Here is a 15,333-nt window from a genome sequence, read left to right as displayed (position 1 = left end):
TCAATTGGCTTCTGTTCCTGCCCTTTTAAAATGGTTGCTTTTGATATGTTAATAGGCATATTGGTCCCTCCTTAGTACCTCCCTGTCTTCTGTTGAATCCTCCCATTGGGACTGCCCCTGTTACATGTGTTGTAACTCATGACCCTATGTAGAGACCTTCAAGAAAACTTTTTTTTATGTGTTGGCCTGACTCTTCTATTAAGTTTTGTGTACTTAACTTCAGCAGCTGTTTTATTCTAAAGTCCCTGTGCGGTCCCTCCAATAACACTGCTTGCCCACCCACTCCTCCAAGATCGCTGTTTTTTTGGTTTGGTTTAAATTATAATTTTTATGTTTTATCTCCCTCTGCCCTCTCTCCCCACCCCCTCATTCCTCCCACAAGAGTAGGAGCGTGTCCCCACCACTCAACAAGATTGCTAAGATCGCTGCTTATTTGTTTTCAATTACATTTGTAAATTTATGTTAGCTGCAATTACTGCTTTTTTTTCTATTACATGTGTGCATTTGTATAGCACAAGCAGAGGGAACAATAAGTGATTTCCAAAAATATACAAATATATAGAAAATATTGAGCCAACACCGAGGCTCAAACACGATCCCCAGCTACCGAGGCAGCAGCTTGCAGGGAGATTACAGTGGCAATATACTATCTCAGCAGGACAGTTCTTGGCACATTCAGCACTGATGAGGGCAATTGGTGAGACATGTGATAACCAGAGCAAACAGCCATACGTGAACCTGATACTGCAGGTACAGTTGACATTGGGCCTCACACTCCACAGGATCACTTATGTATATTAGGGCACTGATCCAAGCGATTGGTAAGCTAAATGGCCAGAAGGATTGCTGGAGCCAGGACTTGCAGATTGTGCTAACAGAGGTGGACTGGAGCAAGGTCCTGAGCAACATCTTGAGGGTCTCAAGGAACGCACAATTGAAGCTGCTACATTCGAACTCTACATACTTCACCTCATCATGCCTACATCAGATGTTTATATTACAAACAACAAAGGTCCTTAGCACTTGAGAAGTCAAGGAAATAATTGAATATAGACCGTGATAGGTAGCTATATAACTCCTATGTCCAGCCGGACCAGGATTTTATTTTGTAGCAAATCACAAAAATTGAGAACAAAAGATATTCGAACATTGGTTTGTAGTAGGGCACAGTCCTGTACCGTACTTGGGAGGAAAGTACAGGGGAAGAAACACATACAACATGCAAAGGTTACAGGTCAGTGTTTCAGTTTAGAAGTATTGCCAAAGTGCTAGCAACAACAGAATCATACACAATAGTAAGTTGTGGGGGCACAAGAAGAAGTCGACGTTTCGATCCCTTGCTCTAAATAACCTGGGATCATCATCAGGACAATATTTACATTTGCCTGGTATTTAACAGTTTAAAACCGCCTGTTAGGGAGAAATAGGGAAAGAAAAAACTAATTGGGTTGTGCGTATATATATATATATATATACACACAGTTCATGGGCAGCGTTCCTGCAGTCATAAATCGAGTGTAATATTGCCGCATTTGTGCCTACACGGTGACGGACATGTTCTATAAAAAAGGTACATCGCGCCCCTTAGATCACCTTAACATACCCCAAAATGTTCTTCCGAGCACTCTTAATGTAAAATATCACAGTCCTTCAGTTGCGGTTCCCATGCTTGTAGGGTGTAGTTTATTCATTCTTCATAGGTTTTCAAATTTTCCACAGCGCAGCCAACACGTGTTTCGTCCTGTCAGTACTATGACATCAGACTTCCTCGAGGCTGCAATTAACAATGGTACAAGTATTCTAATCTAAGCTATCTGTCATCACGGCTCACTCTCGAAATGTATGCCCTAACAGCACAAGCCCGGCTGTTTCCAGATCATTGAGACACCAGGATCATACTGCTCCCCTTGTGGGTAAGCTGGCATAACCTTGATAGTAGGTTTCCCTTTTATCGCGACTCACTCAGAACCTTGATAACTGCACGCTCCTTGCCTAGACCATGGTAATCACTCCATGGCTGGCTGTCCGTCACTGTGTAGGCACAAACGCAGCAATATTACACTCAATTTATGACTGCAGGAACGCGTAATAGACCCGTGCATGTGAGGAATTGCCTTGATCATGAACTGTGCCCCACAAATCACACTCCTTGCATGAGTGCACCTATGCTGCCCATGAACTGTGTATATATATACGCACGACCCAATTAGCATGTCACGAAGACACACATGACATGGTCTTTTCACAATGAGTTCGATTGTAATCAACGAATGTGCAGCATGGTATGCCGATTACGAATACACTGGTTACCAATGTATATAATTGCGTGTATTATTGTCAGTAAGTCTATAGTAACCTTTCATAACTCAGCCATTGGTTGTTTTTTCTTTCCCTATTTCTCTCTAACAGGCGGTTTTAAACTGTTAAATATCAGGCAAATGTAAATATTGTCAGTCCTGATGATGATCCCAGGTTATTTAGAGCAAGGGATCGAAACGTCGACTTCTTCTTGTGCCCCCACAACTTACTATTGTGTATAATTCTGTTGTGGCCAGCACTTTGGCAATACTTCTAAACTGAAACACTGACCTGAAAGTAGCCAATTTTGCTCTGCCTTTGCCTGTAACCTTTGCATGTTGTATGTGTTTCTTCCCCTGTACTTTCCTCCCAAGTATGGTACAGGACTGTGCCCTACTACAAACCAATGTTCGAATATCTTTTGTTCTCAATTTTTGTGATTTACTACAAAATAAAATCCTGGTCCGGCTGGACATAGGAGTAATATAGCTACCTATCACGGTCTATATTCTATTATTTCCTTGACTTCTCAAGTGCTAAGGACCTTTGTTGTTTGTAATATAAGCTTGATACCCGTGGTCCTCAGCCGACTTTCGGGTCCCCTTGTTTCACTAAAAAGTACATCAGATGTTTGGCATGGTGACACGCATGTACCAGGTGTGGAGCAGAACACGTAGACTTTTATCACATGAGATGCCAATGTGAGGTCCTGCAGCCATTTTGGATCACAATGTGCACATATATTACACAAGGCATGGCTGATACCACATTCATATCTCGAAAACATGGCTACTTGGTCTGATGCCATGCCCCAAAATGGACAAAGCTGGAAGCAGTTTTGCGAGACTGGCGCTGGCGAGGTGGATGATAGCAATACACTGCAGGGCAGACTATCGTCACCACCACTCGCAGCATGGCAGAGTGATGTGCGCTGCAGGACAAACACAGAGGATAACATGCTGCGGCAACTCCGCTGACATGCAGGATGCACCAACCACATCACCAGATGGGGTATAATAATATTAGCATTGGAACCCGTCCTGGATGGGTGACCACCCTGAAGGAGCGGCGACCGAGGGTGGCTCCAGTAGACATCGCATAGAACTGGGACCTTACAGACCTGCTGTGGGCTTCACCGGCAGAGTTTAAAGTTTTTGGAGGTGTTGGGATCCCCAAACACACAATCTTGACTTAGGGGACACTTACCCCTTCCTCTCTCCCCCCTCTAATTGTTGGCTACGGGGCACACCCAAGGGAACATTGGAACACACCCCTCCAGTAGGTTGGTGACTTACCCATGACCTACATTAGTTTACCCAAAGTTCATACAATAGCCAGCCACTCTGAACTTACTGATGTATCATTGCATATTGAGTGCTGAAGCGGACCACTAAATGTCTTACTGATTGTTATCTACTTGTATACCGCTACCATCCAATAAATATAATTTGTTTTAGAAAAGGAGAATGCTAACAAAAGCACAACAACACATGAATCAGCCACCATAGAAAGAGACAACAATAATCATGCATCAATGCATACTTTCAATACCCACACAATACGGAATCAGCTGTGCTTGACCATTGTAGCCGTTGATAATAATTAGAGTTCCCGAATCACATATTGCTTTAACATTGTGATGCATAGGGCATATGTGGAGCCCTTCATTCATATGCAGACCTGACTTGTCAGCAAGTTCTGATAAGCTTCATTCCCTCACAGCACTGTGTCCTAAGGATAGTCTTGTGCACCTGGTGTGCAATATGAGACCGAAACATTGACAATTTGTCCTCTGTAGCAATATTTACTACACTGCTCTGGGTCCCTCATTTAAAATGGAAACGTTATGATTTATATCTCATGGACTGGTGTGTCTTGGACCTATACAGAGGATTGTGGCGCTTTCTTAGATCCTCAAATCCTAATGAAAGTGTCTATAGGATCATAAGGTGGAATCAGTGGTGATTTGTTGAGGTACTGCTGTTATACCATGAAATGTTATTCGGACTAAAATCATGTATAATGTATATGATGCTACTGTGATGTGATTTTCATGAAAAATTAAATGATCGAGGTTTCATAGAAAACTAAGTATTCGTGTTTTCATTGTTACTTCATTTGTTATACATGAATGTTGAGCTGATGTTATTTGATCATTTGCCTGACATGCATAAAGATTAAGTTGAGTGGAAATAAATCTTCTAGGAACATATTAGTCTTGTAGATTACATTACCCAGTTTCTTGGGGTATCTGGATTGCTCTGTCCTAATAGATACTTTCAATTCCCTGTCACAAAAAGATTTCCTCAATAATATATTTGCAGCCAGTCCATCTGGGTCACTTTCAGATCCAGAACCACCAAAAATCTTTCAAGATAACATTTGCTCAACCTGTGCTGGCCAGATAGCCAGATGGTTACCCACAAGTTGCTGAAACTAGGTTCATTCCCACGTGAGCTGGAAACCTCCTACATTAGACTTCTCCTCAACAAGAAAACATTCAACCCATACAACTCAGCAAACAGCTGGCCCATATCAAATGGACCATTCTTGGGAAAGCATTTTGAGAAAGCAGTGTTTACTCATATTCCAACATTTATTGGTTACTGTATTGGCTTTCTGCCATACAATAATAAATAAATATATGATGATAAATAATCAATAAATACATAAAGTCACATATATTAGTCTCTTATCCTATAGAAATACAGCCAATAAAAGCAGTAGCACCCAAAAGACCTGCAACTGCAGGTTTGCCTTCCCATAAAGTGCAGGTGAGTATACAGTAAAGGATAGTAGCAAAGAGCATAAAAACCATATTATCCACATCATCATTCTGCCTAGTAGTGTAGTGTTTCAGTACATCCCAAGTTACATAAAAAACCCATAACACAACAATCTCCTACCAATGATGTTGGGATAGTGTGTACAAATGGTACTGTCCATGAAAGCTGCAACTACTAATCAAGATCCTACTTTAGTACAGGTAAACACATTTTGTAAGAAGGGCATAAGCACCATGAGGTTCATAATTGTATACAGTCCTATTGGAGTTCAGTCAGATTCATTGGGCAGTTACCAGGCCCCTCATACATGGCCAAGATTCCCATATACAAGAGGCAATTGAGTTAAAAATACATTCATCATCTGTTCAAAAATAAAATGCAAATACTGCTCTGACAGAGTTGATCTCATAGTTTCTAAAAAGGGGCACAAGTCACCTCTTTCATGCTTAGACATGTTTAGTGCAAAACAGAAAAAGTGCAATAGATAGTGCCCCAACAGCCTCACAGGGTTAACCAGGGAAAGTTTCCTCTCCTGCCTAGTCTCAAAATAGCATCCCTTGCCAATTTTTACTGTGTCCTGCCTTATGCTACAGAGTGAGCCCAACTGCAATGTATCTAATATGTGTTTTACGTGGAACAACCAAGTATTTCTACCTTGCGCATCAGCATAATTGGCATCTTCCAAATAATTTACATAGCCTGCTCCTTTAGGGTTCAGCACAGCTCATATGTAGTATGATACTGATTTTAGAACCGCTATTTCTGCTATTAGTGTGTGTCTAAGCTCTGTGTAAAGTGCTAACAGAGGGGTGACAGAGTCCAGTCTTTGGAAATATCTGAGGAAATTGTTCTCAGTCACGTATAATGTGTTTCAATTCCCATACCACAAGAGCTCGGCCTGTGAAGTGCTGCTGCTGCCGCCTTCTGCCTATAAATTTGTAGAAAGGGTCTGATACTTTTAGCACTCGTCTTATGGCTACATTTTAAAACTGCCCCGGAGGTCTGATTTAAGATTGCAGTTGCCTTGTGTACATTAGAGTTCTATTTCAGATCCTCGGTAAACCGTACCCCCAGATACTCTGCTTAACAGACTCTATTGGCTCACAATATTTTGTATTCTTTCGCTTGAGAGGGAGGGGCAGTCTCAACACCATGCTCCTTGTCTTGCTGCTGTTAATAGTCAAATACAGCAGTACTAGGACTTTTTCCCCTGCTACAATGAGGGTGTCAATGTGATCTTTAAGCAGGTATTTCACTATCTCATTTAGGTATTCTTTCGCTTGAGAGGGAGGGGCAGTCTCAGCACCATGCTCCTTGTCTTGCTGCTGTTAATAGTCAAATACAGCAGTACTAGGACTTTTTCCCCTGCTACAATGAGGGTGTCAATGTGATCTTTAAGCAGGTATTTCACTACCTCATTTAGGTATAAACTAAAGAACAAAGAGCCTAACACGCCCCTGGCAAAATCCCTTTTCAACTGTGAAGCTTTCCAGTTTAAGGACTATTTGTGTGTCATCTGCATAGTTATAGCATTTGAGGTGAAATTCATTGATCAGTGCTGATAATGACTTCATGTTGAAAGCATGTGTGAGATGAAAGAGCCTTTCATTATGGTTTGGATGAGAAAGAAGAGTAAGAAAGACATATGTTTTGTTTTAAAGTTAGGATGTGATCCAATCAAGAGCAGTCTCACCTATGGCAGAGTCATAGAGTCTTTGTAGTAAAGTGTCATGGTCAACTGTGTCAAAGGAAGCTGAGAGGTCCAAGAGAAGTAGTGCAGTAACCCCGTTCTGTTCAACTGCGTTATTAACGTCATCCCAGATGGCAATGATGTCAGATTTGCGCTTCTTCCTGGACCGAATCCTGTTTGGAAGTCTGAAAATATGGAATTATCTTCAATGAATTGTGACATCTGGGTGAATGCTGCTCTTTCTATCAGTTTGCCATCAGAAGGTCCATTTGTAATTGGTCTGTAGCTGTCAGGGTTAAGCGGGTCCAGGTTTGTTTTCCTTAGTAATGGGCATATGTGTGACTTTTTATATCTTCCGGAAATATTCCCGCAGTTAAGGAATTGTTGATGATTCTGCTTAGCGGTGTGGCAGCAGAAGTAGTTAGAAGAATTTTCTTGAAAGTTTATGTTTGAAATGGGTTAGAAGAGCTGATGACAGTCCTGCTTGCTTCAACCAGATCCATAAATTAATGTAGTGATATTTGTTAGAAGGAATGCAGAGGCTGGGTAAGCCTACTCGAGGTCAACGTGTCTGTTTTGTTTGTGTAATGATTTGCTAGTTTGTTTCTGAATTCGTAAGTAATGGGATAAATTCCTTCTTGGCAATTGGCCTGCAAAATCTGTTGAGAATTTTATAAAATTCTTTATTTGCACATTTAACGTTTTGAATTCTGGCAGGATAGTATGTTTATTTTAGCTTTTTTGCTTGCTGACTTGTATAATCTTTTACATTTCTGTAGGTGAAGTTTGTTTTGCTTGGTGTTCGTTTTGAGCCAGGTGTGTTACAGTTTTCAAATGTGTTGTTTTATCTCTTTTAGCTCTGTACTTCTCCAAGGTGCCTGCTTTATTTTGTCTTGGTTTATTGTTCCAAGTGGTAGTAGGATATTAAAAGCTTTTCTGTAGTTACTCATGCAGTTTTTGAATGGAATATAGTGTGCCTAGATCTGTCTTGGGTGTTAGTTGTGTTTCTAAGTGTACAAATTTGAGTTTGTTCCACGGTCAATAGGTGGATGCATGCTTTGGCAAATGGTGGTCTGACCATGTAAGCGGAGTAATCGTTTGAAAGGTAACTAGTTCTGTATTTATAAAAACGACATATTGCATGTTTCCAGAGATGTGTGTGGGTTTGTAGATGATCTGGTGTAGGTTCAGTACATCTAGGCCAGTGATGATTGTTTTCAGATGGGGCATATTGGGTTTGTCAAACCAAATATTTAGGTCACCAAGAATGCATAGGTTGGAATAAAGTGTTATCAGGTTTGAAACTGTATCTAGAAGTGTGTCTGGGAATGTTGCATTTCTAGTTGGAGATCTGTAAAAGAGTAGGAGGTTACAGGATGAAGATGGTGTAAGGTTGCATCTGGTGAAGAGGGCCTCACAACCTTGTATGGAGATCTTGTCAGCTTTAGTGATATTTAATATTTGCTTGAATACAACAGCTAGGCCACCTCCTCTTTTCCCTATACAATTTTGTGTGATAATTTGATAGCCTAGAGGAAAGGCTTCATGCAATACTCAAGCCATGTCATCTCCCAACCATTATGAAGAGTTATGAAGAGTAAGTCAGGTTGTGCGTCAGTTAGAAGGTTGAAGATGTGATGCTTGTTTTTAGCGAGTGATCAATCACTTATTAGTAGGCAGTTTCGAAAATCTGTTTTGGTGATGGTGTGACTTTGTTTTGTATAAGATTGAGCAGTATTTTGTGGACTTGTAATGGTATTAGCTGTATGAGGATAGCAAAAATGTAGCTTTTTTGTATCATATTTCTCATCCAGCAGGCTAAGAAGGCATTTTGATGTGTGTGTTGGTGGTGGAGATGGTGGTTGCGAGTGAGTTGGTGAGCTTTGTTGTTTTTGTAGAGTAGGCTTGTTGTGCCGTAGACATGGAGATGTGAAGTCGTGAAGAGAGCGGCATGATGTTTATTTTGTTTGAGTCTGTTTAGGGTGGAATGTGCATGAGTTAGGGGTGGTGGTGCAGCATGTAGGTCATGTTGTAAAGTTCTAAATCGTCCAAAGGATGAGAAAAGATTGAAAGAGAGTTGCTGTGTTTCTGTATGTGTGTTAGGTGTGAGGTAAGATAGAAAGCTTGGCATTAGAGTTGGTCTAGAGTATGTATTATTTGTGTAGTCCAGAGGGTGGCAGTGAGTGTATGTTTCTAGTTTGTGATAGAAAGTATTTTAAGTAGTGTGTCTGTGGTATTTTGTTGTGCTGGTGAGTGTGGTATGGTTTGATTTTGAGGAGTAGTGAGATGAGATGATAATGTAATTGCTTAAAGAAACTTATTTGTATGTAAAGTATTGTTGGTGAGTGAAAGCTGAAACATGAAGGGGGTGATGATGTGGTTTGGAAAAGAGTGTATGTGGTGTGAGAGGGAATGGGTAAGAGTTAAGTGTGTGTGTTAGATTTGATCTCTGGCAGAGGTAATATGTGTGGTAGAGTGGAGTGTAGGGGTTGCATGGTTGTGTTTTTTAGTAAAAAGGGAAGAAATGTGTTGGTGAATGAAATGATAGCGGGCTGAATATAGGTTTGGTGGTGACAGAAATGGGTCTGTTATGAGTTTGTAGGGGGTAGAGATGGTGCTTAGTATGAGCAGGGAGTGTATATCTGGATGGGATAGATTTATGTATAGTGTGGATTTGGGTTGTGTTGGCAATGTATGGATTTGTTAGTGGTATAGGATAGAGTGGTGATTTGTGTGTGACTGAAGGTGTAATTGTGTGGTAGTTTGGGTAGAAGGGTATATAAGTGTGGTGTGGTGTTTTTTGGTCATTGTTGAAATGGTGAATTGTGGTTAGTGTATGCCTGTAGCAAATGAGCGGAGTGCATTTGCTGTGAGTGTATTAATATGTTTGTGGATAGTTTGAGGTGGTTTCTGATGAATGGAAAAATGGGGAGCATTTCTGACCCTAGATCAGACCTTTCTCAAACAGGCAAATTCCCTTAGCCTCAACACCTGAGCCTTAACACCCTGAGCCCTATGATTAAATAGCCCTAGTGGTCAGGTGATACTTTTGGCCAATGGAAACCCTAACCCTGACCAAGCACAGCACTATCTCTAAGCCCTACTACTAATAGTAGTCAAATCCCTTGCAACCAATCACAATCCTAGTCCTAGCAGCCAATCAAAAACCAAACCCTAAGTCCAATAGAAAACCTAGCCCAAGGGACCAATCAGAGCAGCAGACCTATCAGCAAACAGAAACCAAATCCTAAGCCCTAAATCCAATAGAAACCCTAGCCCCGGGTACCAATCAAAGCACCAGACCTATCAGTCATTCAAAAACCTAACGCTAAGCCCTAAACCTAATAGTAACTCTAGACCCAGTGACCAATCATAGCACCAGACCTGTTAGATAATCAGAAACCTAACCCTAATCCCTAAGCCGAGTAGAAAAACCAGATACAGGAACCAGTCAGAGCACAGATATAACGTCCAATAGCAAACTTATATAAGGAGCGTGTGATCTCAAGCACAAGCCAGGGGGCAGTGAAGAACAGAAACTCCTTGGGTGCAGACACGCTCAATCCACACTTTGCTGGTCTAGGTTCACCCTGCCGGTAGGCCCAAATCTAAGCCACTTAAGAACTGCTCTTTGCACACTTCAACAATATCTTTTTCTAGCCAAATACAACATTTACATACATTTTCCAAACACAGTTTTAAACCATAAAGCAGATTCAGCAGTCTCATAAACACTCTAGGGGTGTAGTTTGCCTTTTTTATTTATAAAAGACCAAAAAGAAAGGTGAGGGGTTGCCCTTACATGCCTAAGAACAGAACAGGGGAAACTAGGACAGACTTTCAAAGCATCCCATAACACGATCATCACACCTCAGTGGTCATCACGTATGACATGGAAAATATTTCCACATTGGCTCAAAACAAAAACAACATCCATCCAACCACATACCATACACTGTGTAACATGCTACCCAGGTACGCAACAGCTTAATTCAATGCAGCACTTAGGGGTGGTAAGCGCTATAAAAATGCTGCAATGCATACAATTCCCAACATCGTACACTGACTTCAATGTGACTGTGACCTGTGGTGGCCTACGCTTCATCACCTGGTCTTGTCTCAATTTGGAATAAAGAAGAATAGAGAATAGAGCTCTTACCGGTGAGTGGTCTCCACTTGCCACCATGCCACTTTGCCTCTGTGAAGAAGAATGTGTTTTTAATGCCCTTTTTGGGGTCTGTGTTCCCCAAGCACAGGTGGGGCCAAATATACTTATATACCTGTCTGAACTGCTTTGTGCCCTCTTTACAGCCTTCCAAACGTCTGGTCAAAACCGCGCTATTTTAAACCCTGATACTGCCTGGACCCACCCGCCAGTCTCCAGCAGCCGACCGCTAGCAATGCCAACTACAGCGGGGCTGCCAGGAGGAGACCGGCGAGGGGCTAAAGACTGCAATCCCCAGAAGCCCTTGCTGGGGTCCAGCGTAATCAGTGAGCGCCAGGTGGCGCTTAAAATCACCGTCGGAACCATTGAGCGGGCGATCCTTGTCTGAACTGCTTTGTGCCCTCTTTACAGCCTTCCAAACGTCTGGCCAAAACCGCAATATTTTAAACCCTGATACTACCTGGACCCACCCGCCAGTCTCCAGCAGCCGACCGCTAGCAATACCAACTACAGCGGGGCTGCCAGGAGGAGACCGGCGAGGGGCTAAAGACTGCAATCCCCAGAAGCCCTTGCTGGGGTCCAGCGTAATCAGTGAGCGCCAGGTGGCGCTTAAAATCACCGTCGGAACCATTGAGCGGGCGATCCCTGTCTGAACTGCTTTGTGCCCTCTTTACAGCCTTCCAAACGTCTGGCCAAAACCGCGCTATTTTAAACCCTGATACTGCCTGGACCCACCCGCCAGTCTCCAGCAGCCGACACTAGCAATACCAACTACAGCGGGGCTGCCAGGAGGAGACCGGCGAGGGGCTAAAGACTGCAATCCCCAGAAGCCCTTGCTGGGGTCCAGCGTAATCAGTGAGCGCCAGGTGGCGCTTAAAATCACCATCGGAACCGTCTCGCGGGACGCCGGGCGAAGCTCGGGCAAAGGGCGGGCCCTCTGTGGCCGTCAGGGGACCGAGGAGGACGGGGCGGGCCACCCCCCTGATAATTCGTGCTGCGTAAATCAACCAAGGTGACTTCTGTATATTTCTCTGCCTAGTCGATATACAAGGGGTACTTTACCAACTCGCTATTCTCAAAAACGCCATGTTAAAGATGTCTAAAACTAGAAAGACCCCTGTGGCCACGAGATCTACAACAAGATCTAAAAGTGTCTCCAATACTCCTCTCCCTACAATAACTGCTATTGATTTAATGCTCCAGAAAACGATCAGTGTAGTGGCGGATGCCATACAAGACACAGAAAGACGTCTCTCACTAACTCCAGACCTGTGTTTTCCGGACCTCTCTTTACATACCACCGATAACATCAACATTGTTGACAATACAATGAACTCTCAAGAGTCCATTTTAATGCTGTCGTTTACGGGGCTTCCTAGTCCTCATACCACAGACAATACACCAATAGACTTGCTTATACCCTCTACAGGCAACAGCAGGGACAACAGTCTTATGCTGCTCAGCGAAAACGGCATTAACACATGTCCTTCGCCCATAGCCCCTTTAGAACTCGTGGCTACACCTGTGGGAGGCCAAATGCCCAAAACACAATCCGATTCTGGAATAAGTCAAGTTACAAAAAATACAACTCAGCGTTGGGGAACTAAAAGTAAAAAAACATCTTTAGCCAGAAAAATGTCTCGCCCTAAGGCTAAACAAAATCAATCAGCCAAGGATATCTGGTCTACTTTTAGACTGGCTAACCTTGCCTCCAAAATAGTAATCCCATGTCCATCTACAACTAGCCAAGATCCAGGTTCACTCTTGAGTGAAAAGCAGATCGCACAAACAAATATGTCTACACATCAAATAAACCAGACAGATCACATACTGATAAACAATAAATCACTCCTGAGTGAACTAGAAATCCTAGTCAGGTCTCTCTTGTTGCCCATCAGTGAGAGAGTTATTAACATCGAGAAGGCATTAAGGAAATTTGAAAGGGCTCAAAATGACGCATCTGCTACCCTACTCAAAATATTGAAAGCACCTAAATCAACTTCTTCCTTCGTACCAGCAAGCAGCTCCCTTGTACAAACTAGCAATAAAAACGCACGGTCAAAGAAAACTACACAAAATACTGCCATTAAACAAACTTTGCCAAATCACCAGGAAAAAAAAGTCCCCACTAAACCTGTAACAAACTTAAACGCAGACGTCGATTCATCCCACATAGTGGCTGCAACATCGAGCAATGCCCAAACTTTATCTGTCAATGAAAAAGAAGAAAGTGAATGGGCCGCCGAGAGCTCCCCGGTCAAATTAGTTCCAACTTACATGGAGCCATCGAGTCAAAATAAAATCCCAAATCTGAATATATCTGCAAACTTAGCAGGGGATAAACCGTTAAAACCGGGGGTTGTCAAAAGACCACTACATATAAATCTCCCCCCAGAATCCAGTCCGTATACCATCGTTATGATTGGTGTACCCAAATTAGCTAGTGAGAGGACAGAATCCCAAGTTGAACTAAAAAATAAGGTGAGCCATTGGTTGACCACACATAGACCAATCCCTCAACATATAAATGGCCATATTTCTCACGTGAGAAGGGTAGACTGGGTGGGAACTAGATTCAAATCGACTGAGGGTGATTGTATCGTGGTAAATTTTGGGGATAGCCGTGCAGTTAGCTTTATCAGTAGTTGGAAAAGCGGTGTGACAAACAGTCTGATCCGCACCATGGACCTGAGCTATTTTTACCCCCCTAATACCCATGGCCAAAACATAATACAACCTCAGTCAATCTATGGTGAGGGGGGTGCTTGAGCCTGTGGCTTACTACCAACCTGGGGAAACCCCATGGCCTTATGGCCAGGCTATCCAAACGGACTTTATAAACCACAGGCAGGTACCTCTGTGGACGAGTAGGCTAAATAACCATCCCACAAAACATCAAGAGAGAAGGGAGTTTCTATCTCGCTCACAACAGCAGCACTATCCACATCCATATCATCCAAATATGCAATATGGGGTTCCCATCTCTAACAGATATGACGCCTTTTATGCTCCAGACTACCTGGATGAGATTGATTGACATATCGCACTCTAGCCCCCTTCTACCCCTTCTGAGTCCCCCAACAGGGTTGCACTCTCTAATAAAATAGAGAGCACTATTCCAGAGAGTACACAAATCGCTACCCAAGTGTTAGACGAAACACCTAAGACAGCTTTATTAGTAAATCAATCAGAGAGTATGTTGTCACTAAATGGGCTCACTTCATTATATTCTTCCATCCAAGCTCATTGCTTAGTCCCCAGTGACACAAACTCTCTACCTACTACCATCGAAGTGCAAGCAGACAAAATGACAGACCAAGGCAACCAAGTTACATCTTTACCCACTATTATGACTCAGGAAGCAGGTCTAGGTCACACAGTACCTTGTACCATAAAACTTTTATCCTGGAATGTAGCCGGTCTCGCCACCAAGGTTAAGGACCCAACATGGGTGGCATACATCAAGAACTACACTGTTTTGTGATTCCAAGAAACATGGCTGGAAGATGTAAATGTACACATCGAGGGCTTCCAAAGCTTTTTTAAACCGGCAACCCAGTCAAATAGCGGAAGATCAAAAGGGGGTTTAGCAATTTACATTAGCCTTGCACTTATCTGCCAGGTCTCAAACAGAGAAACCGATAATAGACACATCCAAGCTTTGGTGCTTAGGAGAGGTAAAAGGGCACTCGCCCTCATTAACTTTTATAATGCTGTATTTTCAACTAGGGAGTGCAACATCCTCCATTTACATAATTTCTTGAAAGCCAAAGCAGCAAGCCTGCCGCGAAACACCCTCATTGCTGGAGACTTCAATGCGCATCCATGTGGCAATCCTGAAACCACACCTATTGGACTAGGATGTAACAACAGGTCTGGCCTTCATTTTGATCACTCGATGCGTGGCACTTATGTCAACAACCTAATTGATGATAGGAACTTAACCGTTGCAATGTCTATGCCGGAGGGTTCGCATATCTTTGACGTTCCTACGTGTAAAGGCTCCGGCCATGGATCCTACATAGACCATATTTTACTTTCCAGGGATCTTGTTGACTTAGCCACTGCCTTCGAAATCCATACAAGTATTTTCAGTGACCACAATCCTATCTCTATCGTAATTGGAGGAGGTATTTTTGAACATCGGAAGTCACGAAATGACCGCGGCTCTTTAAAACCAATAAACGGAAACCGACGTCTAAAATGGTCAAAGGTAAATAGCGACACTTTGTACAGCTCAATTAATATTAGTTGTGGCCAAGATCTCGGCCTTTGTGTCTCTCCTACCACCTCGCCTAAAATGACCTTAAACGCCTTCTCCGCTGTGGTTTATAAAGTTGGTCAACTGCTAATCATACCAGCGAAGGGTCTACATGAACACCAACCAAGATGGT

At 42.7% G+C, this 15,333-nt stretch overlaps 1 protein-coding gene across 1 annotated transcript in view; it reads left to right on the top strand.

Annotated features, from left to right (window-relative positions):
* The window catches only part of LOC147708518 (kinesin-like protein KIF28), a 685,351-nt gene that overhangs the window by 90,463 nt on the left and 579,555 nt on the right, over positions 1 to 15,333 (top strand). The window lies entirely within an intron of this gene.

This window comes from Lissotriton vulgaris, chromosome 6, assembly GCF_964263255.1.
Source record: "Lissotriton vulgaris chromosome 6, aLisVul1.2, whole genome shotgun sequence".
Classification (NCBI taxonomy): domain Eukaryota; kingdom Metazoa; phylum Chordata; class Amphibia; order Caudata; family Salamandridae; genus Lissotriton; species Lissotriton vulgaris.
This window is presented reverse-complemented; position numbering and strand designations above follow the sequence as displayed.